Source organism: Chanos chanos, chromosome 5, assembly GCF_902362185.1.
Source record: "Chanos chanos chromosome 5, fChaCha1.1, whole genome shotgun sequence".
Taxonomy (NCBI): domain Eukaryota; kingdom Metazoa; phylum Chordata; class Actinopteri; order Gonorynchiformes; family Chanidae; genus Chanos; species Chanos chanos.
The window spans coordinates 1,783,296-1,810,233 of NC_044499.1; the positions used below are offsets into that span (position 1 = coordinate 1,783,296).

At 40.7% G+C, this 26,938-nt stretch overlaps 1 pseudogene; it reads right to left on the bottom strand.

The window, feature by feature from the left end:
* Nucleotides 1–13: 13 nt before the first annotated feature.
* On the bottom strand, nt 14–25,071 carry LOC115811239 (NACHT, LRR and PYD domains-containing protein 3-like; annotated as a pseudogene).
* Between the last annotated feature and the right edge of the window lie 1,867 nt (nt 25,072–26,938).

Here is a 26,938-nt window from a genome sequence, read left to right on the forward strand (position 1 = left end):
TGTTCCAAGACAGTCAGGGAAAGCCCAAAAGATTCTGGAAGTCTGATGCAACCTTCCTCCACTCTGCTGTATCAGACACAGGCATGGAGTCATGTAGGACACAGTCCCAGACTGCTTCACAGACCTGTCTGACAATTCCAGCCGCAGTGCTGGCACCAACCCTGAATATGGAGGTGATAGGTCGAAAGGAATCACCTGTTGCCAAATACCTTCAAAGAAACAGACATTTTATTGAAACCAATTACAAAACTTTGTTTTATGTTGAGATAACAAGTTTCTATAAATGTCCTTTGTGAACCGTAAGCCACTTGGGAGCAAGAATGCATTTTAAATTATGTTCGGTAACGTTACGCTGTCTTATGTTAACTATGCTAGCTGTCTCGACACTACATTAACACTACCTATCCATATCAGGAGTGGTTAGAAAAGTCAGTCGATTCACCTTAAACAGATGCAAGTTGTTCGTCCAGGCTGATGGTCTTGTGATTGTGGGTCCAATATTTTGGAGCAGGTCTTCAAACTGACTCAGTCCACGTATCGTGCAAAAGGAGCTCCATCACTAAATTATGGTAAGCACCACACTGCGATCTCCCTCATACAATGTCATGCACCCACAAATGTCAGGTAAAACTGACATCCTCCCCCTTTCAGCTTCAAAAGCCAGAGCAAAGGCCAGCTCCTTCTCGCCATTTTGTTTCATGAAAATGTTGCAGTAGCTGTTGTTGTGGCAACAAAAAGATGCTCTAAACTGCTTTTTGAAACAAATGCTGCCAGCGTTTTTTTCTACTTGAAAAAACACTCTGGCCAGTGTTTTTCATCAAAAAAAGATGCTACTTATGAACACAGCCATGTATTGAGTAAGGATAGACGATCTGTACATTCGAAGCTTAGTGACTCCCTCTAAATTAGAAAGGGATAGAGATAGAGGGGTAGAGAAAGGCTGTACTCCGAAGGGAATAAGAGATACTACTTTAGGAACAAAGTAAACAAACCCAGGGTGCTGCCCTCTGTAACCAGGGATGAAGAAAGCACTGCAGCTTAATGTGAACTTTAGTTACAACTGCTTTGGTAAGACTTGCTTTAGTAACTGCTTTGGTAAGATTTTATGAATTGATGATTTTATGATGGAATTTCTGAGGAGAGTGAGGCTGCTGGTGCTAACAACATGGATACCAGAAAAAGATTTTTGTTTGTAGAAGTTTTCTATTCTTCTTCAGTAAAAGGATCCTAAACTGCATTGACTCCTTTTACTGAATTAAATATAAGTGGCTGAGATAATGAGTGTTATAATGTGTAATGGCATTCTGTGCACGGGATGGTTTTGGGACCAACAGTAAATATTCAAAACTTGTAGGACAGTATCTTCTTATGGCCACCACTTATACAGAGAATTGTAAACATTTACAGATACAAACCCTTCAACAGTCAGAGTGCAGTCTGGACGTATCTGTGAGTGCTGCAGTAACCTGATTCCTTCCTCTAGCAATATGCCTCTTCCACTATCACCAGCTTTAAAACTAAAATACAGAAAACAGACACACTGTTAGTGAGCACTCAGGTACACCCAGATAATAAACTGTCAGTATGACAAAATGTTTGATTACCAAAATAGGCTCACACAAATGACTGGAGAGAACTGACTTCATGGACAGGAGTTTCTCTTACCTGATGTCTTGTAGACTGGGGCAGGTCTGGATGAGGGAGAGGATTCTGGCAGCATAGCTTTCAGTCAGTCTCCACACAGTCATATGGACCTCCTTCAGACCAGGCACAGAGTGCAGGAAAGACAGCAGACCATGGAACTGCTCATCAAACTCTGTGGAACTGTGGGGAAAAACCTTTTTGATAACTGAGATAAACATTTAAAGATACATACAGACAAAAAAAATTGTGTGACCCTAACTATCCAATAAGTGATCTGCGGTTTAAACATGTCACTCCCTCCAAGCGTGGCAGAGCCCTGTAATACCGTTGTAGGCTGGAGTTCCCCAATACAGACACAGTGGTCAGGCTTTTCAGGACTGTGCAACTGGTCTAAAGAATAACTACCCAGTCAGTGGTTTTACTAGCTAGTGCAGATTATTTGAGTAGGAGACATACAATACAATGCTCTGAACACAGAGGCATACACCTACTAGGGTGCTACATGACCACAAAGGTACATGCATACAGACAGCACCCTGTTGGGATGAGACACAAGTCTCAAAATATGACTGCAACACACTCAGATAAATAATTCACAAAGTAGAACTCAAATAAATCACGACCAAACCCATGACAAACCATGAAACCCAACAAATTACTACTATCACTACCACTACTACTACTAGTACTACTGCGACTCCTACTGCTACAAAAAGAAAGACAACAACAACACCAATAATAATAATAATAATAATAATAATAATAATAATAATAATAATAATACGAGTACTACTACTTCTACTACGATTACTACTACTACTACTACTAATGTCTGTGCAGTGGCTAAAAAGTTAGAGCACTTGTCCCAGCACAACATGACTAGGATTCAAGCCCTGACCTTGGCAATGCCAACAAAGGGAATAATAATATATAGAACATTCTCAATACTCCTCAATATATTCCTGAAGGATTACACATGCCTCATCAAAAACACAATTTAAAATTAACGTAGCCGCACAAAACCAGTCTCCAGAGCTCGTAACAATTTTTAACTACGGAACACTCAACCATAAGATTTTTTAGATGAGAGAGTCAGTGGCAGCACCCTGAAGGTGCCTTAGCCACCTTAAACTATACATCCCGCAAGACACCCAAACAGTCACCCTCTCACTAACTCATTATCTAAGCCAGTTATCCTAATAAGGGTCGCGAGGTTGCTGGAGCCTGTCCAAGCATTCATTGGTCGAAAGGCGGGGAAACACCCTCTACAAGTCGCCAGTCCATCGCAGGCCACCCAAACATGTACAAATAAACTTGTATCTCATTCTTTCAGTAACTACCCAGAGCTCAGAATCCACATTATTCCTACTGAATCCAAGGTTCAACAGTCGTCCAGAGCACCCTGGAGTGAGCTTTCTCAGGGAGGCTGAGCAGTGCGATACCCTGATAATTAGAGCACACTCCACTGGTCCTCCTTTTTAAAAATGGGAACCACCGCCTCTCAGGCAGAGGTACGACCCCCAACCCCCGAATCCTCCGGCCCTGCCTCCTTTGCAGATGGTGTGTCAGTCAGATTTAGGACATCCTCAAAGTGTTCCTTCCACCGTCCGACTACATCCTCAGTCAAGATCAGAACCTCCCCATCCTTGCTGAGAACAGCCTGGATGAGGCCCTTTCTGCCCCTCCTGAGTCGCTTTATTACGTTATTGGCAGTTATTACAGCAATGGTAGTTATTTCATTATTGGCTGCCACACTATCCAAGCACCAAGGAAGCTCCACGCAGAATTACAAAGACCCAAGAAAACAAGAAATGTAAGGAGTGCTAAATGAGCTTATCCGTTGGACTTGCTTGACACACGTTTCTTAGGGCAGAACCTGCAATTACCACTGGGCCCACAATAACACAGAAACAGACACTGTAGCAGATGTGGGTGTGTGTGCTTGGGAGAAAACGGCAAAATGTCAGAGAACATACTTTTGTCTGTAAGGTAGTATTCCGTAAATGATCTGGGAGAATCTGGCCCAGTTGATCTTGGATATCTCTGAGTGTAGACATATCAGAGTGATTTCTGAAAGTGATGGCTCAGTCTGTAGCCTTGAGTCCGCCAAGGCCGTGAACTCCCTTCTGGCACCTTTATAACACAACCTGAAATCCAGTCAGAAACACACAATTATATTTACACATCTACAGAATTATTTAATCAGATCTCACAACATAGATACACATCATACTTAGCATGTTCCTGTTTGCAGTAGAGAATTTATATGCACTATACAATTACACACTGTACAGTTTTACATTATATTAAGTAATGAAGTGTACAACTGAAGATTAAACTAATGATTATATGATTTCTGAAATGATTTTTGCACTCTGTATGTTATACATGATGGTACTGTCTGGGGAACCAGGAGAGGAGCCTCACCCTTTCTCTTACATTTTTACAACAAGCCTAAAACCTGTTGGCTGAGTCTATAGGACATCCAGTAAAGAGAAGAAGCTTTAACCATAAAAGAATGTCAGATATGATCATTATAGGCTGGTGATGTCATGCTGTACCTCCCCTCACTAAAGGAATTTTCCCATGGCTTACACTTTGGCATGCCAATTCAAAACAACCCCGATGCTTTACACAATAGTAATGTGAAAATTTTAAGAAATAATATTAGAGAGAAATTGAGCGTATGGTAAATGATTTATGACAGAATTTGTGGAAGAGCTGACATGATAAAAACAAGAGACGGGTTGCCTGATCCCGTAACTACAAAACTGAGTGAAATCACAACATACACAAGTATAAGAACTTAAGTATCTTTTCTCTTACTTAAAACTCTCTGCACACAACTGAAGGTTCACTTTTAGGTTGCAGTCCTGACTGAAATACCGTCGTTCAGTACACTGGTCTGAGGGTTTAGTGCATTCCCACCTACATAAAGAACCAGAGACACAGAACACATCACCATTCTGCTGTACACAAACCTCACTTACATCTACAGCTCCCCATAAACAGAGAGAAAGATAATGAATATTAATCTATATGTTATATACAATAATATTACTGTAATATCTTCTATGCTTTAATGCCTGTTATGTAATATTAACATTGTACCACTGTTGTCCATGTATTACTGTGTTAATAATGTTCTCTAAAATGACAGCGCCCTCCTTATTACTGTCTGGATCTTTACTATTATCTGTATGTACGTGTCTCTATAGCTAGTCCGTAGGCGTGTAACAATTCATCATGGCTCGACACATCACGGTTCAAAAATGTGACTGTGCACATGGTATAAGTTGGCAGTACGCATCATATAAATTAATCAGCGGTAGTAAATAAATATATAAAATAAAAGTAGTCATCTGTATCATTATTTGTGTTACCAGTGCACAAAGTCATACGTTACGTTTTTGGCATTCCAATCTAGGCCTCACGTTGTACATGTTTCAGTCATAGACAAAAAGAGGAGGTTTCAGTAGCAGACTAACAGTGTCAGCGTGAAACGTAATGAGTGTGGCTGGAGCTGAGATTGAAATCGAGGATGCCCCATCCTCCTTTAAATCAGAAGTGTGACAACATTTCGGCTTTCCAGTCATTCAACAGGAGAATGGCGACAAATTAACTGACAAAACGAAGACAGTATGCAAACACTGTAGAAAAATTATCAGCTACACTACTGATAATACCACGAGTAGTATGCAGCATCAACCACGACATACTCTGGTCTCGGGATGTGAGAAAGAAAGTGCTTAAAGGCCAAATTTCTCTCGAAAAAGGTTTTGCATCCCCATTGCCTCATACGTGCAAGAGCACAAGATATCATCAGATCCACAGGAGTGTTTATCACTAAAGCTATGAGACCATACTCGGTAGTCGACGACAAGGGATTTCGCCTACTACTTAAGACACTAGAGCCCAAATACATCTTCCCGTCACGCCTATGCTTTAGTCAGTCTGTAATACCAGCCTTGTACAACAAAGCAAAAACCAAAGTGAGAGAAATTCTGTAAAGTGCGGAGGTTGTGGCAGTGATGACATCTGGGTCTGTTCAGAGCTACATTACTATAACGGCGCATGTTATCGATAAGTGAGTGGGCACTGAAAAGTTTTGTGCTCCAGACTCATCCACTTTTTAGGTAATAAGTGAGAGAGTGTTGAAGTGCAATTTTCATAATTTCATATTCATGTAATAAAGACAGACCCATTCAATTTAATATTATTTTATGGTTGAAGACTATTTATTTTTGTCTAGCTCTCAAAGAATTCCTCCTAGGGTCAAGCTGTCATACATTGTTAATTCATCCAAAATAAATCCAGTTCTAGTGTCAGTTAAATTGGTTTTCTTAAAAATATCATGGAAGAATAGAGCCATAAGCATTGTGAATTGAACTGAACCACGAGCTGAGTGTATTGTTATATCCCTACTAGTCCTCCTTATAAGATTAGTCAGATGGGATCAGTTCTATACAGAACAGGAATGTATACGGGTATTCAGATTACCATATATCTGACATGCAGTCAGTATTCAGTCTCCTATTTGTGCAAAATAGAATTTCTGTTTTCGGGTAAATGTTTAATACATTAGGCCAAGTCAATATATAAACTTCAATTATGGCTGTTTTGGTAAGATTGTATGATTCAGTGTATGATGATTTTACAATGGATTGTTGAGCGTGTTTGAGGACTGAGGGGAGGTGTAGTGTGATGAGGACTGAGGGGAGGTGTAATGTGTGATGAAGACTGAGGGGAGGTGTAATGTGTGATGAGGACTGAGGGGAGGTGTAATGTGTAATGAGGACTGAGGGGAGGCGTAATGTGTAATGGTGGTGAAGTGGACAAAACTAAAGATGCTAAAGTCTGTTCACATTAGTCTCTCACAAATCAACCAGCTCAGTCAGCAGCAATATCAGCATCTGAATGTCAGACTAATTTTAGATATTTCCAAACGTTGTGAAGGAAAAGCTGTTTTTTTTTTGTTTTTTTTTAAGCTGTTTGTAATTGTTACTGTGCTCTGCTGTGGCACATAGTTCAAGACAACAAACAAGATTTTTTAACTATTTAATAATGAATCCTAAATTGCATGAATGATTTTTACCAAATAAAATATAAGAAACTTAGATATTCATTGTTATAATGTGTAATTGTTAATTTGTTTCCTGAATGGTTCTGGGATCAACTGAGTTTGTTTAATAAATCTGCTTTATATTTCATGTGGACCAGATAACCAAACCATATTTGAAAAAATAGAATGAAAATAAAATAAAATACGGCAAATAAAAATAGTTTAAGTGGCCATTCCTAATATACAGAGTTATAAACAATTACAGATACAAACCCATCAACAGTCAGAGTACAGTCTGGATGTTTCTGAGAGTGCTGCAGTGACCTGATTCCCTTCTCCAGAAAGAAACCTTTCCAGACTTTACCAGCATCAAAACTAAAATTCAAAAGAACAGACACGCTGTACTCAAATACAGCCAGACCTTAAACTTGGCCTACACGACCAAACGTTAAACAAACATCATAAAACATGCATTCATATGAATAACCAGACAGATGTGGTTTCATGGACAGGTGTTTCTCTTACCTTATGTCCTGTAGACTGGGGCATTGAGATTGAGTCTGCATGAAGGAAAGGATCCTGGCAGCCCAACACTCAGTCAGACTGTTCACACTCAGATCCACTTTCTTCAGACCAGACACAGAGTTCAGGAAAGACAGTAGCGCATCCAGCCGGTCATGCAATCCCAGCTCTGGAGACCTGCATGAAACATTATTTAATCACTGAAACAAACACTCAGACAGAAATACAGAAAAGTAGGTGATACACAGACAAGGGAAGAGAGAGAGAATTTGTAATTGACTCATGTTACAAATTTTAACTTACTAACTCTGTCAATTACACTATTAGAAAAAGTGTGTGCATGTGTGTGTGTGTGTACGTGTGTATCTTTGTGTGTGTGTGCAGGGCCACTGCTGGCCATTTGGGTGCCCTGAACGTCATTGCTTTGTTGTATAAGAAATTTGGCCAACATCTGTGCTTTGCAACACTCTTCACCCACATGTACGTCCTTCTCGGTTGGGATGGACAAAGTTGAGTTCATTAATGCACATGCTAACCTGCTATTGCTTGACTTACTAGCTCTCACTGAAAGCTGGATCAAACCAGAAAACACTGCTACCCCGGCTGCTCTGTCCACTAACAATATTTTCTCCCATACCTCCCGTCGGTACGGGGGAGGAGGTGCTGCTGGCATTCTAATTTCCAACAGATGGAAATTCACTCCAGTGCTGCCTCCACACAAATACACCTCTTTCGAGTATTTTCGAGTCTTGTTCTGCTGCAACCTCTGCAACCTGTCTCCTGCCCACTTTTCCTCAGTGGTTGCCTCCGTTCTCCCTCCTCTAAGCACTTTTTCCTCACTAGAGGTCAATGATGCCACAGAATCTCTCTGCTCTACACTGAGCTCATGTCTGATAGCCTGTGTCCTCTATCCACAAAATCTGCTTGCTCCACCCAGTGTCGCCCATGGCTGACTGTTACCGTCTGAAGGCAGCGCACTGATATCAGAGCCGCCGAGAGAAAATGGCGTAAATCCAGTGACCTCACTCCACCTCACTGATCTCATGGCTTATCAATTGCTTCCTGATCTTCCTTCCCATCCAGCATCAGTGCTGCCAAAACTGCTTTTATAACAACGAGATCAGCAGTACCTCATACACTCGGAAATTATTTTACACCTTCAATACACTACTCAATCCACCGCCACCTCCACCAGACACTGATCTCTCAGCAGATAACTTTGTCTCCCTCTGGCAGCCATCCAATTCTCTGAACCACTCAGAGACAACCAGCCTCCCCTGGCTAAGGGCTCATCACTCTCCTTGGTCAGCCCCCTAACTGAAGGCAAGGCACCTGCAAGCCAGACATGTAGCAGTCCTACTACATGTCCTTCTCTGTCTCCCCCGGTCAATGGCGCTTCACTTTCCTCATTCACCCCCCTCACTGAAAGTGAGGTATCTAAGCTCCTGACATGTAGCCATCCTGCTGCATGCCCACTGGACCCCATTCCCAACCAGCCACCTCCAAGCTGTATCATCCACCATTGTGCCAGCAGTCATGCATGTGATAACTACTTCACTGGCATCAGGAACATTTTCAAACATATTCAAACTGGCCTGGATAACACCTCTGCTCAAAAAGCCTGCACTAAACCCTGCTCATGTTGAGAACCACCAACCGGTCTCTCTACTTCTGTTTCCGTCTAAGGTTATCGAAAGGGTGACTTTCAAACAGGTCTCAGAATTCCTCACTCAGAATGACCTCCTTGATACAAATCAGTCAGGCTTTAAGAGTGGCCACTCCGCTGAAACGGTTCTGTTGTCTGTGACAGAAGCCCTAAAGGCAACAAGAGGTGCAGGTCAGTCCTCAGTGCTCATCATACTGGACCTATCAGCAGCCTTTGACACAGTCAACCACCGCATCCTGCTTTCCGTTCTCTCCGATATGGGCATCTTGGGCATAGCGCATTCAGTGTATCATGGCAAGGACAAATGTCCTCATCCCATCACCACAGGGGTGCCCCAAGGCTTGGAGCTTGGACCCCTTCTCTTTGAAATATACACCATCTCCCTGGGTCCGGTTATCCGCTCGCATGACTTCTCATATTACTACTAGGCATATGATACCCAACTTTACCTGTCATTTCCACCACCCCACGGTCTCAGCGCAGATCTCGGCATGGATGAAGGAACGCCACCTTCAACTAAACCTCTCTAAGACTGACCTCCTTGTCATCCCTGCCAAACGATATATCCACCGCAATATCAGCATAAAAATCACCTCTCCATCTCTTACCCAAGTGAAAGTAGCGAGAAACCTGGGTGTCATGATTGATGAATATCCTTCTCCGGCCATGTTGCATCGACCTCCCAGTCGTGCCGCTTCACACTTTATAACATATGGAAAATCAGGCCTTCCTTGACTCAGTATGCCACCCAACTCTTGGTAGAGGTCATGGTTATTTCTTGGCTTGACTACTGTAATGTCTTTCTAGTGGGTCTTCCAGCACGTGCAGGGAAACCCCTGTTGATGGTCCAGAACATGGCGGCATGACTGGTTTTCAATCAGCCTAAAAGGGCACATCTCACAATGTTGCTCATAGACCTCCACTGGCTACCCATGGCTGCTCGATTCAAATTCAAGCCACTAATGCTCACTTACAGAGTGACTTCCGGGTCTGCACACATCTACCTGATTGTAATTCAGGCTTATGCTCCCTGTGCCCTCCGCATCCCTCCAAGGAACATCATCTGGCATTGCCATCCCTACGCACAAGGCAATCTCAGCCCAAACGGTTTTCGTTTGTGGTTCCCGAATGCGGAACGAGCTACCAACAGCAATCAGAGCAGGGGCATCCCTCTGTATCCTAAAGAATCCCTTGAAGACTCTCCTCTTCCAAGAGCACCTCCTCTCCTAACACCCAACACATCTAACACCTTAACATACCCTGCTCGCTCCTACCATGTTCCTCTCAACATAATGCTCTTTGTCTTAAGAAAAACTCGCACTTCTTGATCGCACTTTGCCCTATTGAATAGATTCAATCGTCAATTTTGATAAAAGTGTCTAAACAAATGTAATGTGATGTAAAGATATTTACATTGTGTTTCTGTTGTCAGGGTTGGGATGAAAATCCCCGCACATGGTATGACAAATGTGTGTCAGACAAATCATAAAACTGTTTGCACACAAAACTAAATGGATAATACAAATATTTCTCTGATTACTACTCCATGAAGTTTCATAAAAAGATACCTTCGTTGTGTGTTAATGAATAGAGAACAAAAGTGGACTTAATCACTGTTATTTCTAGATTTGTCAACACGAGCCAGTGACATTTAACTCAGAAGCTTAACATGTGCACTGGCTGTTTTGGCAGACTTTAGATTTTAGTCTCTCGATTTTCTTTTGGCTGTTAGGTTTCCCAGCGATGACAGTCTCAAATAATCTTTTACATTTATTCAACGGACTTACGACCTGTGCATTTTTCATGTAACTAATGTAGTTTGTTAGTTTATGTTTGCACATTAATGTTTCGGTCCCCCCTCCGGCACTTGGTGCCCCACGCACGTGTGTGTGCGTGTGTGCGTGTGTGTGTGTGTGTGTGTCCACAAACAGTGCAATGTCAGAGATCATACTTTTCTCTGGAGATATTTTCTCCATAAACGATGTTGGTGAATGCTGTCCAGTTGATGTTGGATATCTCTGAGTGTGGACAGGTGAGACTGATTCCTGATAGTGATGGTTCAGTCTGTGGGCTGGATCTCCCCAAGAACCTAAACATCCATCTGTAATTTTTAACAGACACTCTGAAACCCAGTCTAAGACACAAATTTACATTTAAACATGTACAGAATTCTTCAAATTTCACTGCATAGACGTTACATCATGTTCCTGCGTGCATAAAAGAATGTATATACACTATACAGTTATCATGTGTCTTCTATTACATAGATGAATTGTTGCTTGTGTTATCAATTTTACAGATATGACTGAAAATAAAAACATATTTCTAACCCTAAATGACACTGAGAGAGTGGATCTCAAAGAGTCTGTTACCTGAAGTCTCCATCTGTGACTGACACTCTGAGCGACGAGCAGAGATTCTCATTGCTTTGCCCCATCACCTCAACACTGTCAGTAATGAACACAGAGTCAACAAAACACAGTCAGTAATGAAGACAGAGTCAACTAAACACAGTCAGTAATGAACGCACAGTCAACTAAACACAGTCAGTAATGAACAGGGATGTAGTGGGGGCATTTACGCACCTCCTACTAGGGATGTACCCGAATCTGAGTCAGCACAAGTTACTGTTGTTAAATAGTAATTCATGTTTCCCTTGCAAACTGCAGTAACATTAACATATCAAGTGTTGTGTTTAAGACTGAAGGATATTGAAGGATATTTTGTCTATATATCTTTCCTGTAAATAGTTTCTATTTCCAATGCAAAACAGACTCTTTCGAGTTATAAAACATTTTTCAGTTTCTGATTGTTCAGTGTCCTACAGTTAAAGGGGGGTTGTGGTGGTGGGGTTCAGACAGTACATAAAAATTTAGTTCAGTTTAAAAATAGAAATTTAAAAAAGAGAGAGCAAGAGAAATGAAAAGTACAGTGTGAGGATTTCATAATTATTTATAGACCAATATTAAATCAGTTTGATGTTTGAAGGCGCACAGGTTGCATTGCCAGTAAATAGTAGGTTAGAAAATACGGCATTTGCCCGATTTAACGTGACTTTCAGCATAAACCTCACACACCTACAGTCTACTATCCGAATACGGATACAGACATAGATTAAATTTGTTGGTTAAAGAGATACAGATACAGATAATGACGTCTCTGTACACCTGTACCTCCGACATTTCTGAAATCGCATTTACGTACCTCTAAACGTTTACGCAACTTTAAAATTTCCTAGAGTTGTTAGAGTTTGCTATTGTTTTATCAGCACAAGCCGTAGTATATGCAAAATTCATTATCAGCATTTACAGTATCTGTGACCAATCATGTCGTCTCTTGCGGCAGCCAGGCTCGCGACAGAGCCGTAAGATATGGGGCTTGCCAGCCAGCGAGCTGTCTATCTAAGGTTGACGAGCATTCCATGTCTGGATTCCTGTCACTGACAAATGGATATACGGCGATTTCTCAACGTGAAAAAAGCCTCCTTCTGTCGATGTCAGCAGAACATCTCGACGACAAAGTGAGCGCAAAAAACCCCAAAACAAGTTAGAATGACTCAGATTTGAACATTTAAAATGCTGTTTATACACAGCCAGTAGGGGAGAGTGGGGTCGGGTGTGTGTAGACTGGGAGTAATTTAACATTGTGTCGAGTGGAGGATAAACGCGCATAAACGGCATTTACGCATCTCCTACATTTCTGAAATAGCGATTACCCACCTCTCTTTTTTAACCACTACACCCCTGGTGATGAACACAGAGTCAAATACACACAGTCAGTAATGAACACAGAGTCAACTAAACCCAGTCAGTAAACTACAGAATTGACTAAACACTGTCAGCTGGATAATTGAATAATTAACTGAATAAATAAATAATTTTCCAGTGATTCATAAAATGATTAAAGTAATTTTTCCGTCAGTAATGAACACAGAATCAACTAAATGCAATAATTAATGAACATTAATTAATTAATAATAAAGTCCACTGAACACAGTCAGTAATGAACACAGAGTCAACTTAAGCATCGTCAGTGGTGAATAATGAGCAATAAAATTCATTATCAAGGTGATCATACAGATTGGCTTTCTCCCTTACATACACACACTCACAAGACAAAGAGCAGTTATAGCAGAGCAGAGATGAGTGTATGGGATTGCTGTCATGGGCAGGGGTTTATCTTACCTGATGTCCTGTAGACTGGGGCAGGTCTGGATGAGGGAGAGGATCATGGCAGCCCAGCTCTCAGTCAGTCTGTTCACATACAGATCCACATTTTTCAGACCAGACACAGAGCTCAGGAAAGACAGCAGATCATGCAACTGCTCATCCACCATTTGACAACTGTAGGAAACATTATTCATTCACTGAGACAAATACTTAAACACTTAAAAACACATACAGAGAATAATAGTCAAACACAGACAGAAGTTAAAGGTATAGGTAGATAGAGACAGAGAATATTTATTACGATTGTGTGTGTGTGTGTGTGTAAAAACAGAGGAATGTCAGAGAACATACTACAGTTTGAGTATCTCTTATCCAAACATCAAAAGTGTTTCGGATTTTGGATTTTTTTTCCGGATTTTGGATGTTTGCATATACATAGTGAGATCAGCGTTTCCATTAGCCAGTAATTAGGCTACCGTTTTTGACTCGTAAAATTTAGTTATTAAAATAAAAAACGATAAATTAAAAACTTGCCGGTCAAAATGTCCGGGAACTATGCTCATACGAAACGTACCTGTAATGAAGGCTATCCCTAAACAGGACCTTTGTGTTTTGACAGCAAAACAGCCTATTAACTATGGGAGGTAATCCCTGCCAAAATTGAAATAAAAATGAAAACAGTAAAATGAAACTTCAAACTCCGTTTAACAGCCTACATTAACAGAATCAAATTAAGACGGCGCTGCTAAGTCGTCTGGAGGAGGAGAGAGTGACACAGCGTATGTGCATTGCAAGCAGCAAAGACACGTTTTATTTCAAGTCGGCAGCAGAGGACTTTCAGATGTTAGAGGTTACAGATGTTTCGTAATAGCCTACATTTTAGCGGCTAATGTTGAGGTTTTGCTTAACTGTTACTGTTCATTAAATAGACAAACTTATTTGAGGTCGTTGTCATTGTTTCGTGAACAGGTGTAGATTTGCGTAACATAGACTGTTATTGAAATGTGACCGGTAAGTTTCAAATTTGTACAGTAAAATAAATTCTTTCCAGACACTGGTCCAGCAGGAAAAAAATGTTAGCAGAAACCCTGGCTCATGAGACTATAATGCTGTATGATTCTATGTTTTTTACTCACTGAGCAAATAACAGTGAGTAAAGCACTTCCCAGCAAACACAGAATGTTCAACTGACGTTAGCCTATTGTTCTCCTATGGTTAGTTTTACAAGAACTTTCTCCTGACATTTAGAGAATGTTTGCTTCAGGTTATTATGCATCAGAACATTCCCCAAACGTTTTAGGAACTAAAAACTCTAACATTGTCTTATAGTTGCATTGTGCTTTTCACACAGCATTCCTAATTGGTTGTATTTTGGTATTTATTCACACAACCTTCAAGGGATGTTTCCGCAACCAAAAAATAACGTTGCCGGAACGTTCTGGAAACCAAAAATTATTAGCCGGGTTGGGTCTGGCATTGGCGACTATCACTGGTAACAAACTGGCGCCAAAAGAGCGTCAGAGCCCCACATGGGCAAGTGAGGTCAGGCGTGGAATTTACCATTTGTGGTTGTTTCCAAACCATCGGCCATGTCGGTGCTCAAAAAGTTCCAGATTATGGAGCATCTGGGATTCTCGGATTAGTGATACTCAACCTGTGTTTCTGAATACTTTTATTCTGCAAATGATCTGGAAGAATCTTTTCCAGTTAATGTTGGATATCTCTGAATGTCTCACACTCTGGGCTGTAGCTCTCTGAGGATCTAAACACCCTATCATGTTGTATCATGCTGTACACCCCACCTGAAACCCAGTCAAAGACACGATCACATAATAATCAGATCTCTTTATTGATGCCTGTGGGGAATTTCATCCTCTGCATTTAACACATCCTATACACACACACACACACTAGGAGCACTGGGCAGCCGCAGCGCCTGGGGACCAACTCCAGGTCTTTTGCCAGTGCCTTGGTCAAGGGGACTCGCAGGAGTATCGGCCTTAAGATATATGTCTTTGATGGTGGGAGGAACCCGGAGGGAGGACATGCACACAGAGAGGGATGGCTGGGCTGGAACTGGAGCTCAGGAACTTACTTGCCGTGAGGCAACACTGCGAACCACTGAGCCACCGTGCTGCCATTTACACATCTACAGAATTATTTAATGAAATCACACAGCATAGACATTACATCTTCATTAGCATGTTTCTGTGTGCATTAAAGAATGTATGTTCACTATTAAGTTATTATATGTTTTATATTATATTGGAGTATTGTTTGGTTATGTTGTTGTAGTAATAATAATGATAATAACAATATTGTTGGTGGTCTTGTTGTACAGGTATGACTGAAATACAGACATGAAATACAGGCATGTTTATAATCCAAAATGACACTGAAAGAGTGGTTCACAAAGAGTTTCTAACCTGAAGACTCTCACTCTGAAGTCCCTGGCTGACACACTGAGAAAAGTGCAGAGACTCAAAACACTGTCATTCTCCACTTGAACACTGTCAGTCAGAGCACAGACACAAAGAAACACATTCAGTAATGAACACAGAGTCAACTAAACACAGTCAGAACACAGAAAACAGTCAGATATAGTAAATGTGTTTTCTCAATGATGTGACCAAATGTCTGATTGACCATCATAGTGCTGCTTTTAGAGAGTTAGACAGACATACAGATCCATTAATCATTCAGAGAACACACACATCATGTACTGATTTGGAAAGAATAGTATTAGTATAGTCTACCCAAGCAATGAGGAGTAATACAGAGACAGAATTACATTTTTTGTAGTCTTGGGATGAAGAGCAGAACTGTAAGATAAAACACTATGTATTTTGCTGGGTGAAATTATTGTTACCTTATTTCCCCATTATTCATTTTATTCTGGATAAATTCTGTGAGTAGAACAGCAGTGTTGGTAGTGATAGTCTTCACTGTGAGGTGAAGTTTATCCACAGACTTCTGTTTGTTGAGAGAGTTCAGGATCTGTTGCACACCCTGATCTGACAGAACACTGTTCCGCAGTCTGTGGGTGATAAACAAATAAAAAGTCTCAGGGTCAAATATACTTTATATATATTTCTATATATATCATTTTATGAGTCACTGTATCATCAGGGCCAAAGGGATTGGTCTACTACAAAAGTAGCATGAACCTGAAATTAAAATGAAATAACTGAACAATATTGCAAAGTTTGATATTAGTGATGAGTTAGAACTGCATAAATAGCTTTTACCCTAGGAAATGCAGGTCTTTTCCTTCTCCCAGAGCTGAGACCAGAACACCAACATCATCATCTGACAGGTTCTCTACCCCCAACCTTTAAAATCAAAACTTCAGAAATCACTGCATGGACCAATGAAGACAAAATCTCAGTGTATGAATTCTCAATGAAGCACCAAAACCATAAACTGTTAGTAGAAATTGTTCGCATACAGAGTGTAGGGTCGAATGCTATTATTGTTCACATGTGTACAAAGTAAAAATATGTACAATGTAATTATATTGGGTGAACTACTCAGTCTAGTCAGGGATGAACTCTCAATAGGTATGTTAAGGAAAGGTCACTTCACTCTGTGCAGAGGTACTCACTTTAAGTCCTCACTCCTGCACACTGCAGGCTGAAGAATCTTCAGTTTCTCTGGTGTGATACCACAGCCTATGATAGAGTTTTCTGATGTGTGGACAGAACTGTAGACAGTATCCCAGCACCCAACAGTCTGTCCGCCTCAGGGGAATACTGGAAAATTCAACGTTTTCCCAGCTCTCCACAGCTTTCCTCACAACATCCTCTTCGTGGAGCTCATAGAGACAATGAAGGATGAATGTCCTCACATGAAAAGCCGAGGACATGCCACATTCCTCAAGGAAGTTAAGAACCCATTCCTTTATTTGGTCTTGGATGGTGACAGAAACAGACAAACTCTGTGACTCCATGAGAGAGCTGCTCACGTCTTTATTAGACAGACCACAGAGAAAATGGATCACTGGCAGGAGGGGCAGTTTCTCAATGTTTTCGTACCCTGATGTCTTTAAAAGTTGAAGCAAATCTCTCACTTTCATTTGAGACTCTTCTTCACTCACCAGGACATAGTAAAGAGCAGTGAAGAACTCCTGAAAACTGAGATGCATGAAACTGAACATTGTCTCTTGACGGATTTTCCTCCTGAAGAGAAACTTACACAGGAATGGAATATTAACAGGATCTGAGACTGTTTCAGACACACTCTTCTTATCAAACAGGACTTGCTGTTCCAGCATCCCTCTCTCTGCCAGCTGGCCCAGACTCCTCAGCAGGCTGCGGACAGGCTGACTCAAACCCTGGCAGTGGTGATCCAGCAGAGTGGACACAAAGTCAACATATATGGAGGTGGTTGTTTCCAAACCATTGGTTAATTCTGAACCATCTTTGTGTCTCTCCCTTAAAACTGTGCAGATAATCCAGCAGATCACAGGGATGAAGCAGGCAGTGAAGAGGGTTTCATTTGCCTTCACATGCTCATATGCCTGTGTCTGTAAGAGCTGATCATCTTTAAAGAACCTCTGGAAGTACTCCTCCACCCCCCTCTCAGAGAAGCCCATAATCTCTGTGAAACGCTGGGGTTTTTTGAGCAGCTTGCTCAGTGTGTCTGTAGCTGTAGACCTGGTGGTGACCAGCAGGAAGGGCTCAGGCAGCAGGTGTCCACTCAGCAGGGCTTTCAGAGTGGTCTCAGGTGAGGCTGGAGTTTGGACATCAGTGGGCAGAGACAGGTTGGACATGTTGTCTTGTGAGAGTTTGAGTTCATCAAAGCCATCTATGAGGAAGAGAACTCTCTCTGGTGAGTGCTGTAATATCTGTGAGATCTGAGCTGGTGTTAAACTCTGACTGCATCTCAGGAGCTCCACCAGACTCTTATCTCCAGAAATTTGGTTAATCTCTTTACACTTCAGGTGAAATATGAAATCAAAGTTGTCTGTATAGACTGTTCCAGATGCCCACTCCAACATAATCTTCTGTGCAGTGAAGGATTTGCCATTTCCAGAGTTTCCCTGGAGAACAACTGCTTTTGAAATGACTCCATGATCATCTGGACTGAAAAACTGCTCCACAGTGATATTGATGTACTTCTCACTGTCTCTGGCACTGAAGAACTTCTCTCCTCTGGAGCGAATCTCTTTCTCTCTCTCACTCTGTTCTCTGTGTCTCTGAATGATCAGCAGCTCAGTGTAGCGGTCAGTCAGCAGCACATGTTCTCCAGGGAGGGAGTTATACTCTGTCACATATGCATACTCACTTCTGACCAACTCCTTATACTTGAGGTTCACTGAGGTCAGGTCTACAAAAAAGTGGTAGAGTGTGTTATAATCACCAATATTTATTTATTCTTCTATTTTATTGCATTTTTGTGTCAAATATAATACAGTGTATAATATATACACTTGTACATTATTTTTGTTTCTGAAAACCAAGACAATTTTGTTAAAGGAGAAGAGAAAAAATAACGTGAAGAAAAAAAAAGGAAAAACCAACTTATTATAGTGCAGTCATATCCACATCGTGAGGTACCTTAACACACAATATACTCTCACATTAGGTATTCAAATACCATACACATTATCCAGGTTCTTGATCCTATGGTTATCTCGGGGGAAGAATAAGCAAGTAAATAAAAATATGCAAACAAAACATCCTCAAACCCCCTCCATGCTAAGCTCATCAAGCCAGAGGACAGTTTCTGTATCTTATCTGGACCGAGATAGTTGGGAGGAGGGTCCCACAGCTTAAAGAATTTTGTAGGGTTTATCCCTCAAAATAGAAGGAAAGGCCTTATTGGGAATAAGACCGGTTACTATTCCAACCCTTAAAATCTCTAATTCCCAATAAACAGGCTTTGGGCCCCCATCGTAATGAGCAGCTAAATATCTTATCAAGCTCCAACAGGACCCTAGACCAAAAGGACTGGATCTTTGCACAGCTCCAAAAGCAGTGTATAAGGGATCCTTTAGAATTCATACACTACCAGTATTTATTTTAAGTGTAATTACTAATAATTCAGTATAATAATAATTGATAATAATTACTGTTATAACTTTTTTGTCATTTTGCCCTTTTGGCCACATATCTCATTTAAGCTGAAAATAGTGGGGTTTTTTTTAAAGAACAGGGTGTAAATTAAGTGTCAAGGAACATGACCATCCACAACAAAATGCATCAAAACTGGATGTGGATCAAATTGCTGGCCTTTCAGTTTCTCTCAGGACATATGAAACAGGCGTGGGTTTAAAGTGGGGGGGTCTCCCGACTTAGAATTCCCATAGTCGAATCAGATTTGTCAAGTATTGCCTATTGTTGACTAATCATGGCCTTTTTTTTTTTTTTTTTTTGCTCATTGATCCATATTCTCATTTGAAACATTGGCTTCCATTTTTTCCACACCTGCAAAAAAGAACTGAAGCACCCAGTTAAACAATTTGTCCTTTTGGCTTGGCACGAGAATTTATTTTATAATGGGACATGTTCCATCCTTTTTCTCACTCACTCAAAGCCTGCATTATGGTGACCTTATAACGACAATAAATATGCCCATTTAGAATATAGAATGCCCATAGCTTACAGTAAAAAAGAAGCCAGAGTCGGTAGGTACAAAGCTTTTTTCTTCCACACACAGAAATGATTTGATAATGAAACATAACAAAATATAGGTTTAAATAACACATGGGCCAACGCATGCCTTGGACTTTCATCTGTTTAAGTAAAGGTGAATCCCTACAAGCTATAAATTAAAGGCAATATGGAATAAACATTATTCGTTAAATGATTCCTTAACAGTAACATAAAATGAGCATTTTAATGCCATGAAGTTCAGAACAATGTCAACACAAAGCAGAATAGAATGTACAACAACATTTTGGATTAAACAGAATGGGATTAAATCTAATAACTAACAAAGAGAGTTGAATATGCGAACTTGGTTGCATGACTTCCACATCTGTCGTTTGTTGCCCTGGCTCACCCTTGCTAAAGGTATTTTAATAAGTTAATAGGAGTGCATGTTCAGGTCATTTCTGTTCATCTCTTGTTTATTTATTTATTATTAATTAAATCAGAGTAGGTTTCTTAGGCATATAGTTGAATTACGTGCTGTTCCAAACCTGTATCTGATTTCCGATTTTAGGTTCAAATAGCACTTTTATGTTCAAATGTACCCTGTTCCCCTGCAAGTCAGAAGAAAAACAAATGTGAGAAAGCGAGGGAGCCAGAGAAGACAACATCAGCATTTCATCCTGGAGCACGTCACAGTCCCGAGTCACCTTTACGTTCAGCACGTCACAGTCCCGAGTCACCTTTACATTCAGCATCCCCACACAGCTGGAATGGAATGATCCTTGTTTCATAACCACATTTTGCGACAATATGACTATGAGATCAAACTGGGCTCCTTAGATCGAATCTTCGAATAGTCGACTGACTGGGGTCACCCCTAGTTTAAAGTATTACAAGATCTAAATTCTGTAATGTAGCAATTAATATCTCCTTGAAAGTAACTCTTATCTGACTCTAATTTGTTTATTAGTTTGGGGAACATTATTGCAGGCTGACAGATGTCCAATCAACATATTACATCTCCCAGCAGTATGTGTTAGTATGACTACAGAGATACAGCCAGGTAACAGTGAATTGTTAATTAAGGACAGCCATCAAAAATAATCATATTTCAAATATTATTTTTCTAAAAAAAGGGGACATGACTAAAGAAAGGAAGATTTTTTTCTGGTAGTCTACACATATGCCTTCAAAACAAACTGAGCTCTCTTTTCACAAAGGAAATGACAAAAGACAGATTTTTAACTTTTCCTGTTCATTTTACTACACAGGTAATGGACAATGGCTCATAAGACTATAATGCTGTATGTTTCTAATTCAGGTGTCAAACAAAAAAGATTTCCAACTTGTCTGGGTTTACACACACACACACACACACACACACAGGCCACAAAAAGAAAAACCCAAATCCTCAAATAAAATGTAATTTTTGAAAAAAAAATGGACATGCAGATGTTAATGAAATATCGGTGTTTAAATGAGAGGACATGGTGAGATGCTTACCAGAATTCTGTGAGTGTGTGTCTGTTGGTTTACTGGCTCCTGTAATAATATAACAGTTCTGCTTTAGTATGATATCTTGTGAACAATTCAAAACTAAGCAGATGTTTCATGCTAATTTAAACAGTTTAACCTGAGTTTATTATACATTTGTTATGACTTTTTCTACTCTGAAAAGAGAGGAGGAAAAGACACCACCTTACCTGGAGTACCGAGCAGAAATGTAACATTTCCAGTAACTGTTGTGTGTGAGAGAACTGGTGCTGTGATGTGGCCTCCAGTCTGAGATGACACATTGACACTCAAACCCTCAGCAGAGTGACAACCAACACTCTGCTCCTCTGGAGAACAGGATACAAATAAAGATGAAAAAACCCACAATGCTACATTCAAAGGCATTGTTTAATAGATAGGAAAAACACAGTTCTAAAATCAAAGGCATTGTTTAATAGATAGGAAAAACACTGCTACATTCAAAGGCATTGTTTAATAGATAGGAAAAGCCAGAGAGTTTGAGACACAGCTCACGCTGGCTGAGTCTGTCCCTAACAGACATTTACATCACATTTATAATTATTCATTTAGCCAAAGCTGTTATCCAAAGCCACTTCCAGGAGAGACACGATACAGACCAATCATTAAGGAGCTGTCTGTGGCATACGCACCATGGCTAAGTTTGGTACTAGACCAGAGGCAAGTGAAAGTCGTAGGACGTAACAGAGTGAACTACAGGCATGAAATAGGGACAGTATGACTGAATAGAAAAGTATCTGAGAAGGCTGCACAGATTGTCAAAGTGTGTTGCAGTTGACTCTTCCTCATGGACTGTGCCCAGAGAGAACAGCTCATCAAATGTGTCAGATGAGCTTTTGTCTTTTATGTTATTACCAATACAATTTTTCCATAGCCTGGAATGACATGTGACCATGTGTGAGGAGAATACAGGTGAGAAGGTGGGATTTACATAATAATTATATTAGAGATAATTAACACAACCACTGTGACTGTAACTAGCGCTCAACCTGAAAAGTGCTTGACTAGGAGTTCTCAGTGTCACACGCTGCTCATTTCTGTTCCTTGTTTCTTATTTTAATCAGAAGGAGACTATTTAATGAAAGCCAGCTAACAGCAATGGAACACAGTATAAGCTAAAATGATTATTTCTGCTTAACAGATGAGAGGCAATACAAGAAACATAATCAAGTATATTTAAAAGGCTATACTGGAAATAAACCAAGGGAAGTCTTTTTGCTTTGCTGTGACTTACTGTCTCTCTTCTCCATCTTCTATCACCCTGGTTCACTTTTACTCCACCATTTAAAACCCCAGTCAGTCCGTCAGAGTGTCACTCCATATTAAACAAACAAGTGGTCACCAAACATGTAAAACATAATTGTCAAAATCAGTTCATTCTGAGAAACCATTGCAAAAGTAAAACACGATCCTGTGACACAACTCGTTGAGTTTGCAGCTTTTGTGTCAAAATTTCATAATGTCACCAGGCACCGAAGCTTAAAAGAGGAAGTACAATACGCCTCTCTCTCTCTCTCTTTTCCTATTACAGGAGACTTGAGTAAGTCTGAAGTGTGTGCACAATGTTGTGTAAGCTTGTGAGTGTATAGTGTTGATTTATCATTAGGTTTGTCTGAGCAGTGATGTAATAATAAGATTATTTACATTAATGCTGTGGTAACAGTGAAGAGACTGTGATCGAGAATAACAGTGTTATTTTGACAGTCAAAGAATCAGTAACATTAAATGTGTGCTAACTGTTAAACAGATACTGTTAACAGCAAGCTGACAGCTGGTATGTACTGAGTATTAGTTTGACCATGCAGTATGCAGCAACAGTGTGTTCAGTTGTGTAAAAATGTGAACTTTCTCACAGTGCACTGTCACATTAGGCGCTTTCGCACCGGAGGAACTTTTCATAGTTCTTAGAACTGTTGGAGAAAGTACCCCCTTTTTGGCGTGTTCGCACCGCAGGAACTTAGAACGATTTTAGTTCTAAGAACGCCGTTTTGAGGGGCTTTTTTAGCCCCTACTCCAGGTTAGGTACTTTTGCAGCACAATAGGAACCTTGTGACGTAGGTGTACAGCCATTGGTCCAGACGCAGGTATACGATGATTGCAACCGCCATTTTTAAAGATCCGTGCAAAATATAAAGTCTTAGAACGAATTTCATTTAGCTTTTGATGTTCATGTCTCAAAATGTCTGGAATTGTAGGAGGGGGCACATGGTTTTTATGTTTTATTTTACCGGTATTTTATATCCCCCAACAATGACCATTTTGCAACATCCAATGTATATTTGTACATTGAAGAGGTAGCATACACTCCGCTTCGGTAGGTGCTTGTGTGTCCGCTTGTGTGGCTGTGATCTGCATTTTAACCTAAAATAAGAATGTGTTTATCCAGCTTACGATTTTAGGGCTGCGGCGGGGAAAAAGGGAAAAAAAAAACCAAAAACACGATGCCGCGAGCAAGGGTAAGGCACAAGCGCTATGCTAGCACCCGTAAAGTACTATGCCCATCAAGTCATTCACTGCTACTGCGGTGGTAAATGCATAAATGAATTCGGAAATTATTTTCTGCATTGGACTGGGTCTATCGCCATACAGTTTTATTTTCGTTAATGAGAAGGCAGTTATAGGTTATCTAATGTGCAATCAATATTTCTGTCATTCAAATTCAATAAAACTCATTGCGTATACTGTAGTCTAGTTTGTCGATTTCTTTTGCCGCAGTAATGGTTCTTTTTTTCCTTTTGGAGGTATTTAAAAGGTCTTAAAAGTCATTAAATTTGTACTTCAAAATGTGCAGCTATCCTGGTTAGTCATAAACAACAGCTCTTAGCTGCTATACTGTCGGCCGGCTTACGTCACTTCAGCGTTCCTACTGGCGGTGCGAAAGCAAACAGAAAAAAGGCCCTAGAACGAATGTAGTTCTAGGGGAAGCTGCACAGGGGGTAGTTCCTATCGAATTAGACCCTAGAACTGTTCGGTGCGAAAGCGCCTATTAGGGATGCGAGCTTCAGTAGAGATCAGACTGCACATTTTAGTGTATCTCAAAGCACTGCACTGAGAGATGCTATCTGTGTACAGCATTCTAACTTGTCAGCACAAAACCTACAGGTAGGAAAACTTGCTTTCTCCCTGTTCCCAAACTCACATTTGGAGTATTCATTAGCACTGACCAGAAATGCAGAGCAGCAGCAACAAAGTGATACCGTGAAAACCTCTGCAGGTCGAACAGCCAGGAATTAGTCTTCATTGGTTAAGTAGTAAGTAAGTAGTAAACCTCCTAATAGAACAGCCCTATGGCTTTGTTTTGCTAGGAGAATGAAGCTAGACGGCTCTTCTATTAGGAGGGTTACTACTTTCTCTGAGTTAACTGACTCTGAGTTTTCACTAAACCTGCTTTCTGCAACACCCCCCAAGGAAATTCACCGTGTTATTTCCCCCCAAGTAGCCTACTTAACAAACATTATACAGCACTCTTTAGTAGCAACTTAGACAGGAACCGCTAATGAAATAAATCAAACATTGTCACTGCACCCTATGATTGGAGAGCACAGTCTGTAATAATTCGAGCATAAGGCGGCTCATAAGTGTACATGGTACCAGAGCTCCTTAGACCAACAGTCGATGATTGACTTTGTAGTCGTCTCATCAGACCCGCGGCCGTATTTCCCTGGACACTCGGGTGAAGAGAGGGGCAGAGCTGTCAACCGATCACCACCTGGTGGTGAGTTGGATCACATGGCGGGGGAGGCTGCCAGACAGACCTGGTAAACCCAAGCGCGTAGTTAGGGTGAACTGGGAACGGCTGGCTGAGGACCCTGTCCAGAAGGTCTTCAACTCAAACCTCCGAAGGAGCTTCTCCCTGATCCCGAGGGAGGTTGGCGACATGGAGTCCGAATGGACCCTATTCAAAGCCCACATTGTTGAAGCGGCAGCTTTGAGCTGTGGCCAGAGGTTTGTCGGTGCCTGTTGTGGCAGCAACCCAAGGTCCAGTGGTGGACGCCACCAGGGAGGGAAGCCATCAGCCTGAAGAAGGAGATATATATATATATATATATATATATATATATATATATACAGTGCATAAGGAAAGTTTTCAGACCCTTTCAAGTTTTCCACATTTTGTTATGTTTCAGACTCATCTTAAAATGGATTCAGTTCATTTTTTTCCCATCAATCTACACACAGTACTCCACAATGACAAAGCAAAAACAGGTTTCCAGAGTGTTTTGTTAATTTATTAAAAATAGAAGACTGAAATATCCCATTTACATAAATATTCAGACCCTTTGTTATGACACTTGCAATTGAGCTCTGGTGCATCCTACTTGTATCAGTGGTCCTTGAGATGCTTCTACAACTTGACTGGAGTCCACCTGTGCCTAAATGAACTCACTAGACATAATTTGGAAAGGCACACACATGTCTATGTAAGGTCTCGCAGTTGATGGTATATGTTAGAGTGAAACCCAAGCCATGGGGTCGAGGGAGTTGTCCGTAGAGACAGGACACTGATCTGGGGAAGGATACGAGAACATTTCTGCTGCGTTAAAAGTGCCCAAGAGCACAGCAGCCTCCATCACTCTCAACTGGGAGAGATCTGGAACCAGTCTTCCTAAATCTGGCCGCCCAGACAAACTGAGTAATCAGGGACGAAGGGCCTTGGTCAGACAGGTGACCAAGAACCCAACGGTCACTATGAATGAGATCCAGAGTTCCTCTGTGGAGACAGGAGAACTTTACAGAAGGACAACCATCAGTGCATCACTCCACCAATCAGGCCCTTATGGCAGAGTGGCCAAACAGAAGCCATTCCAGCACATTACACGTGACAGCCTCCTCGGAGTCATTCAGGTGCTATTTGGAAAACTCTTAGCGGGTTGTCACATGCCTTTTAGTGAGGAATGGCTTCCACTGAAAACAATGCTCTCCTGCTGTCCTCTGAAGTGTGTGCTCCAGTTTGTGTTTCATAACTCTTTCATAACTTCTAACTCTTCTAACTCTTTTTTATCATTATTGTAATGCAAAGACATATTTAAGAAAATCTTATATTCACTTGAGTATACACTGAGCCTTGATTGTTTAAGACATTGTTTGTTCAGTATTGTTCAATTATATTATATTGTGTATATTTGCATTATATTGTGTATATTCAAGAGACAGAATGAGAGGAATAGAGAGATGACTAGAGTTGACGTCCATGCTGATGACATCCCTGCATGACAGAACTTTTTCTGAGGGACTGACACTTTAATGTCAGGCTTGTTCTGTCTCTCGTGTCAAACTGAATCAAAGAGAGTTTCACAAATTCCAAGAGGCAGAGAGCAAGACAAATTAAAGAGCATGTTTCAGAGAACCTGACATAACTCAGGAGTAGTCTCAGAGACAAATACCGTTATAGCCTCCCATCCCTTTTCACGGCATAGTTGTGTGTATTTCTGAGTAAATTCATGACATTTCCTTGCATTTTTCATACATTCATAAGACCAGGACTTTTACAGAACAGTCTGAATTGTTTTGGTTAAATGTGTTCAGGGGTTAGATGAAGATTCAGTAGGACTGTTTGACAGATTATACATGGTTACCATGGAGATTATGTAACCAAACACACACACACACACAGAAATACACAGAATGCAGCAATGTCTTTAGTAAGTATTTCTATTTACAGTGACAAATATGCAATATACCCCTCCTGTGTATAACACTACTGAAAAGTACATATGAAAGATATACATTGTTTCATTAGAGAACA